Below are 7435 nucleotides of genomic sequence, written 5' to 3'. Positions count from 1 at the left end.
AATTCAACGGGCTCGGATTTTTGACTTTTAAAATATAGGGGGTAGCTGCAATCTGGAAATTGCTGCCTTAATAGTTTAGTCAGGAGAGTGGATGAAAGTTTGGTCCTCTTAATGTTCAATTTGCTGTTTGCGTTTTTAATCTTATCTTTAAAACTAATTGAGCAATTTAAAAAAAAGAAAAAAATGCACCCACTCATGAAACTCATTTACCCAAAGAAACTCATTCATGCAAACAATAATTTTTATTACTTATTTGTTATTATTTAATTGCATATAAAAAATTATGAGGTACAATTTTTTTTAAATACCATATTAATCAACATATTTTTTTCTATCGAGAAATCTAATATTTCCACTGTTCTTATTTAGCAGAAGCCGAAAAAAATTAAAATTAATTATTTTTAATTATTATTATTATTATAAAGTAATTTGGTGACAAAGTAATTAATTATTTTTAAAAAAGTAATTTGGTGACAGTGAAGAAATATTTAAAAGGGGAGATTAATATTTAAATAAGGTTAACTTAGAACTTACTTTACGCACGCGTGTCATTCATATTTTTGCCTCTGACAACAGACTTTTTATCTTTTTTTAAATTATGAAATACATTGTTTCTTTTTAAGTAGTCTGAATTTTTTTTTTTTTTTTAATTTCGCAAAAAGAGATTTCAAAAATCGTTATATTCAACGAATGTTGAATTTTATAAAAGCATTTTTCTGATAAAATGTGGTTATACATCTGCATTTTTTGAATTTTATTTTTAGTAGGTTCATTGAATGATTGATTCGATTTCAATAATATATATACGTATGCATTGATTTGGAATAATATATATTTTTATAATTATCAAACAATAACATTAATGAAGATAAAAGTTTTATAAAAGGTATCTTTATATCTTCTTGAAAAAAATTGTAATATAAACGTTGATTATGAGAAATTGTGTTTAGATATTTCGTGTCACTGTAAAGCGAAGAGAGTTGCCGATTACGTAGCTACTATTTTTAAACAACTTAAAATTTCTCGATATGTTCTATATCATTTTCATCTTGAAATAAATTTTTTAATTACTTGACAGCGCGAGTTTCACAGTACTATTTTACCAACTATTTAATTATATTTTTTCATTTTCCAAAATTTTATTCTTTACACTACCACATAGATTATTTTTTTCTATAATATATTAATACATTTTTTTCAGTATTTTAATTTATATTTTCCTTTAAATGAAACGCTCGTTTTTAAACTTATCAAGTTCTTAATAAAAGAAAGCTTGGAATTGATGATAATTAAACTTAAGAAATAAAAAACATTCTATTGCTTTAAAATGACTCGATGCAAAACAGCTGACTGTTTACTTAGCATATTTCCTCGAAAAATATAGTTAAATTATTGATTTAATTAATTATTCTTACTATTGTTTTTTATCTATTCGTGTTATAAAAAGAAAATGCATATATGAGCAATGCAAAAAATACTACAGGTTGCGTTACTTTTTAAATGGACAAAAATTCTGGAATTGCTATTTTATTTTGACGTTCATTCAAATTCGATTTCCAAAGATAAAGAAAAAAACTATCTTTACGTTTTAGTCAGAAATCAGTCCCATAAAATGCCTGTTGAATATGAACGTCGAGATATTTTTCTATTAACTATTAAATAATAAGCTTTCTGGAGCTAACTGAAAATGATGAATGAAAAAAATTAATTTTTAATTTCATTATTTTTTGTTGTATCAACTTGGTTGCTCAGCAACGGAGAAACACTAGGTATTTCTCTCTTGTCGCTCATATAGTAAGTTTAAGGTTAACTTAAATAGCACTTCCTGCAACGGTGATATTATTTGGCTATTTTGGGGGGATTACGCTATGTATAGCTTCCTAGCACCTAATTGTATGGCCCAATTTTTCACAAATTTTGTCTACCCCTATAATTTTAAAAGTCAAGAATCCAAGTATGTAAAGAAAATTTTTTTTTGTTGAAGAAGTACATTTTTGCGCCTGATTTCGTAATTCAGTTAATAGTTAGTACTAATTAATTAGAATGTTTGAGGTCACCCCCTTAAACCATTTAGATTGAGACTAGGTACGTGAAAATCAGATCATTAGAAGGACATTTATTCAGGCTGATATCTTTTATTCTGCGCACTGTACTTAAATGTACAGTGAAGAAAAAAATAAAAATTGAATAACTTTTGATCTAATGATTGAATCTTCATATTCTAGGACTCTATCTTCACGGTTCAAGGGACTGATCTCAAATATGCGAATTAATTAGTGCAGAGGATGAGTGAAGTTGCGAAATAAGACATAACGTGCTTTCACTAAATGAACATAGTCCCTCAGTGAACTCACCGTAAGGACACTGTTCCCAGTACAACACCGAAGTCAAGCATCACTGGTTGCGGTCAGTAAGTGGGTGGGTGACCACTTTGTTTACGTAGGGACCGAGGGTGCGCGGTATCGGTCCTCGTTAAACTGTTCTACTGCCAAGTACTCAACTTCGAGTGCAGGTCTTCGGTACCAAAGGGAAGGAGCCATCCCCTCTGCAGAATTGAAATCAGGATGGCATATGTCTTCGGATCATCCTCGGGGATGTTTCCCAGACAGTCGCCAATAGCCCATTGTGCAGCTATAGTGCGACGCAAATAAAATACCTACCTGAATAAACATACCTTTTTTTTCTCAATGGATTCGGATTTCTGATCCCCAAAATATGTAGCCGCAATCTGGAAGTGGTTTTAAACAGCAAGCTGGCCAAATAATTTGAAAGGAAATTTAAAAGTAAAGTATTCCGGTGCAAGGGTTTATGGAGGTTAAGGCTCCTCCATTTCTAGTCCAACAGAATGATTATGAAATACAATAAGCAGCATTGTGCAATATTCGTCTTCAAGATAAGCTGGATCTGATACCGAGTGACTTCAAACGCCACCAGAGATTGAACCCCAAACCTTAACAATGACAGCCCAGTGCCTTAGCTACCAAACCATTTGAAGTAAGAACATAAAAAACACCTGATTAATTTTACTTCTAATAATCGGATATTCGCGTGCTATAATCCAATTTTAATGGTTCAAAAAGTTAACCTTTAATATGCTAACCAAAACTACTTTGTACCAACTACGGACTCAAATACGCACTTTCCCAGAATCAGCACACCATTTATGGCAGATTTGGAATTTTTATCATAAGCAGAAATCAAAATATTCCATCACATAGTTGAAAATGATGTAAAACTTTTTATTTTTTAAGATTCAAAATTGTTTCGACTATTATTATTAAAAAAAAAAACAATCAAGTACTAAGGATTATTTTTTACATAGAATTACCTTAAGATAAACGAATTTTATGATTGTAAAAATTTTTTTTTCGATTCTCATAAAAAAAAAAATCCAGAAATGGGCGGAATACCTAAATTATTATTCACATTAAGAGACCCTAAGTTTCGAGCACTGACTGAACTGTTGGAACCAGACAGCGGATATCCCTCCATTCTCTATTTTATCTGTCAAAAATCCAAAATCATCGAAAAGGTGTTTTTATTCAGAGAAAATTAATTTTCATGTATTTTGTAATCATTTTAGCATATTAAACATCAATATTTTAAAGATTCTTTTTTAGAGTCTGAAAATCTGATAATTAGAACAAAAATTATCCAGGATTATATTTTTCTTCGGTTCACTCTACAAAAACAGAAAACTTAAAAACTTATTCGCACGTTAAAAACAGACTAATTTCATATTAATCGGAAATATGTGCTTCAAGTTGAAAAATTTGGTGTTTTCGAAATACTATACTTAGCATATTATTCGACTAAACACTATATAAGGTTTTAAATGATTGATTAACAAATGTATGAGTTTACTTACTTTCTTTTAGATATAGAGTAAAATCAATATAGACAAAATATTTTAGCTTTCAATGTTAAAATCAACTTTCAAAATATCTCAATTGGGATTATGAATAGCGTTACAGGACGCCGACTTGTGCATTAGGCTATCGAGACTAGGTTATTGCAATTACATAAATTTTCAGGCTTGTGTGCTCAAAATAGGCTTATAAACCTTCGTCAAGTAGAAGAGGACAAATAGCACAATAGGAGAGCTTTTCTATTTCTCGAGACTAGGTTTGGTTTATTGGTATAAAATACATTTGCAGGCTTGTGTGTTCAATTAAGACTTATAAACCTCTGTCAAGTAGAAGGGAACATAGCAAAATACTGAGAAGGACAACACGAAAATACACCCAGGAAAATAGCAGGATTCGAACCTGTAACTTCCACGCTTCGCACAGTGTTTGGCTTACGATACCTCTCGGCCAACTATCGAGCCTTTAACGCTAGCATATTTTATTTAATTCATTTCATACTTTCCACAGCAGGCTGATCGTTAAGACTCTGTTCCCGGTAGAACACCGAAGTCGAGCATCACTGGCTGCGGTCAGTGTGCAGGTGGGTGACCACTTGGATCAGTCTACGAAGGGATCGAGGGTGTGCGGTATGGGTCCTTGTTAAACTGTTCTACCGTCAAGTGCTCGACTTCGTACACAGGTCGTCGATCTACCGAAGCGGGGGTACGATTCCCTCTGCAGAGGATCAAAATTGTGATGGCGTGTCTTCGGATCATCCTCAGACCGTCGCGAATAGCCCATTATGCAGCTTTAGAGCGACGTAAATAAACTACAATAACAATCATTACATACTAAGCCAGAGTGGTCTAGAAATTAATGTTCTGGTATTCCGCAGATGGAGTCTCCACGCGTGGCGAAACACGTTCCACCAAATGAATGGATAAACCTGGAGGTAGCGGGTTCGAACTTCATCGCTAACTTGGATGTATTTTTGTGATGTCCTTTTATTACGTAACAATAACTCATTTTGTATTGACATTTTACTTAACATTTTGATGATTATTTTAATCATCAAAATGTTAAGTAAAATGTTAAAGACTGTTAAAATGTTAAAAAATGAGTTAAAGACTCTAGAATTCCGGTCGGGTCATACCCTGTTCCAGGGTTTAGATGCTTTGGGCTTACGGCGGGACATATACTGTCCCATCAATAAAGCTTGTGAAGTAATTGCTATTGATGGTGCGCTGTTATGGGGACGTTCATGCGTCTCCAAGGCCTTCAACCTTTTAGGCATAAAAGTTACTTTGATCTAATAATCGCTTGGAGAAGAAATAACTGATCCCGGCAATGGGGCGCACTTGAACTGATTTTTCGCCTTATTGAATCAAAATTTCGGTCACAAACTAGCTAGAGGGCTTAAAACTTAACTCAAGTGTGATGACAATGAAATTTCAATAGTTTCCTAACCGCTATTAACATAATTTATCACCAATCCACATTTCGACCATTTTTAAAAATAAATTTTATATTTAGGCATTTTTATCATATTCCATATGAAAATATCAAATTAATAACACTTACTTCCATTAATGTCAACAACACCATCTCCTAAATGACACATTTTTAATAGGTAGGCAGTTTATTCACGTCTCATTAGAGCTGTGCAATGGGCTATTGGCAACGGTCTGGAAAACATCCCTGAGGATGGCACCTTTGCTTTGGTAGCCCGACGACCTGCGCGCGAGGTCTTTACGTTAGAACAGTTTAACGAGATCCGATACTGCACACTTTCGGTCACTACGCAGGTTGATCAAAGTGGTCACCCACCCGCGACAGATCGCAGCTAGTGATGCTTGACTTCGGTGATCTGTTGGGAACCGTGTCTTTATGATCAGTCCACTGCGGGAACGAGACATTTTAAGGAGAAATAAAAAAATTGCTTATTTACTCCTTAATTATGACCATTAAGTCATAATTTTAAAGAAAACGGTTATAAATGTGCTTATTTTTTTAATTCAAGAAAATTATATGAAACTGAGTGCATGTACCATACACTGAGTAGGTAACATGTAAATAAACATTTATTCATTTTTAATTTCTGGCTACATGTTTGAAGAGAGCTGTTTGAAGAGAGTTATAACTATTACTAAATTTGTTAAATAACTATTAACTAATTCTAAATTTGTCACAAATTGTCTGGTATTGTCATTTGGTGTATAAATTGAGAAATAAAAATAATACTAGGCATAATAGATTGTTTAAATTTTTGTTTGGTACTTTGAACATTTTTTAACCAGGAGATTTAAGGGAGAAATAGAGGGTGAAACTTCTCAATGTTATTTTGACAGGAGAGAGGAGGAAGGGGGTTAGAGTAAATGACTGTGGAAACTGGAATGGAAAAGGTAATTAAACGAAAAAGCAGCACTGTTATGTTAAGATTGGAAAACAGAGAAATAAAACACCTTAAAATAAAGAAAGAATTTAAGCAAACTTAATCAAAGTTTTGTTGTTTTAAAACCACCCAACGTATGAAAGGGTTAATTACAAAAATAAATGAATGTTGCACAATATATTTTATTTTTAGTACACAATAATTATATATCATAGTTTTTTAGACCAAAAAAAAAAAAAAGATTTAGAAAAATAATAATTTAAGAACTGTTTACATTTCCAGGGTTGCTTGCGAGCCTAACTCAAAAATCCTGACAATTTCTTGAGTAAAATCATTAATGACGCAGTTTAAAAAATTAATGTCTTTATAAATTTAAATCATTGATATTTTCATAACATCAAATTTTGAATAAATTCTATGTAGCATAATTTAAATTAAAAATTATGTGTTGTTAATATTATGTTATCTTTATCTCTAATCCCATTTATTATTCTACCAGAAAAAATATTTACAAATGAAAGAAAAGCCAAGTATAAATTCAAGTTCTAATATTATTAAATAAAATATATAAGAATCTTTATACATCAATGTAATCGATGATTTCTTGAAACTTCTGGATCTTGGATTTCCAGATCAAAAATTAGGAAAACTAAGATTTTTTATGGTGAACAATCATCTCTGCATTTCACACTTAGTTAAAATATATAAAGACATTATTAATTAAGTGAAAATAACAGTTAAAAGTATTGCTGCTTTGGCAATACTCAAACTTCTTATTTTGTTAAGTACAAAAACCAACTTTCTTTTTGTTTCTTTTGCCATAATGTTTTTTTTTTTCTTTTTCAATGCCCGCCTGGGGAATGACCTACATCATACAGGCATCTGAAGGGCAGATTTGTTGACTACTTTTCCAGGGGCACCAACGTTGCTCCCCACAGTAAGTCCATGTCTTGCACGGGATTCAAACCCAGAGCCTTTCTGATGCAAGGCCAGTTCCCTGACCCCTACACAGGCTGGTCGGCTTGACCATAATAGTACACATTTAAAATTTAGTAATTATTATTATTTTTTTAAAACTGAAGAACTTTTTTTAAAATGGATTTTTTTGGTCAAATAATCAATTACCATAATATTAAATTATTATCAATATTATTGAGTTCAACTGGTAAATGCAAAGAAATAAAAAATACAAACA

At 31.9% G+C, this 7435-nt stretch overlaps 1 long non-coding RNA gene across 1 annotated transcript in view; it reads right to left on the bottom strand.

Moving 5' to 3' along the window:
* The window catches only part of LOC107451255 (uncharacterized), an 11108-nt gene extending 7026 nt beyond the window's left edge, over positions 1–4082 (bottom strand). Inside the window, exon 1 of the long non-coding RNA XR_011636668.1 lies at positions 3869–4082. This is a non-coding gene — a long non-coding RNA (uncharacterized lncRNA). The remainder of the gene's footprint in view (positions 1–3868) is intronic.
* Between the last annotated feature and the right edge of the window lie 3353 nt (positions 4083–7435).

The sequence above is a fragment of the Parasteatoda tepidariorum genome, chromosome 4 (assembly GCF_043381705.1).
Source record: "Parasteatoda tepidariorum isolate YZ-2023 chromosome 4, CAS_Ptep_4.0, whole genome shotgun sequence".
Lineage (NCBI taxonomy): Eukaryota > Metazoa > Arthropoda > Arachnida > Araneae > Theridiidae > Parasteatoda > Parasteatoda tepidariorum.
This window is presented reverse-complemented; position numbering and strand designations above follow the sequence as displayed.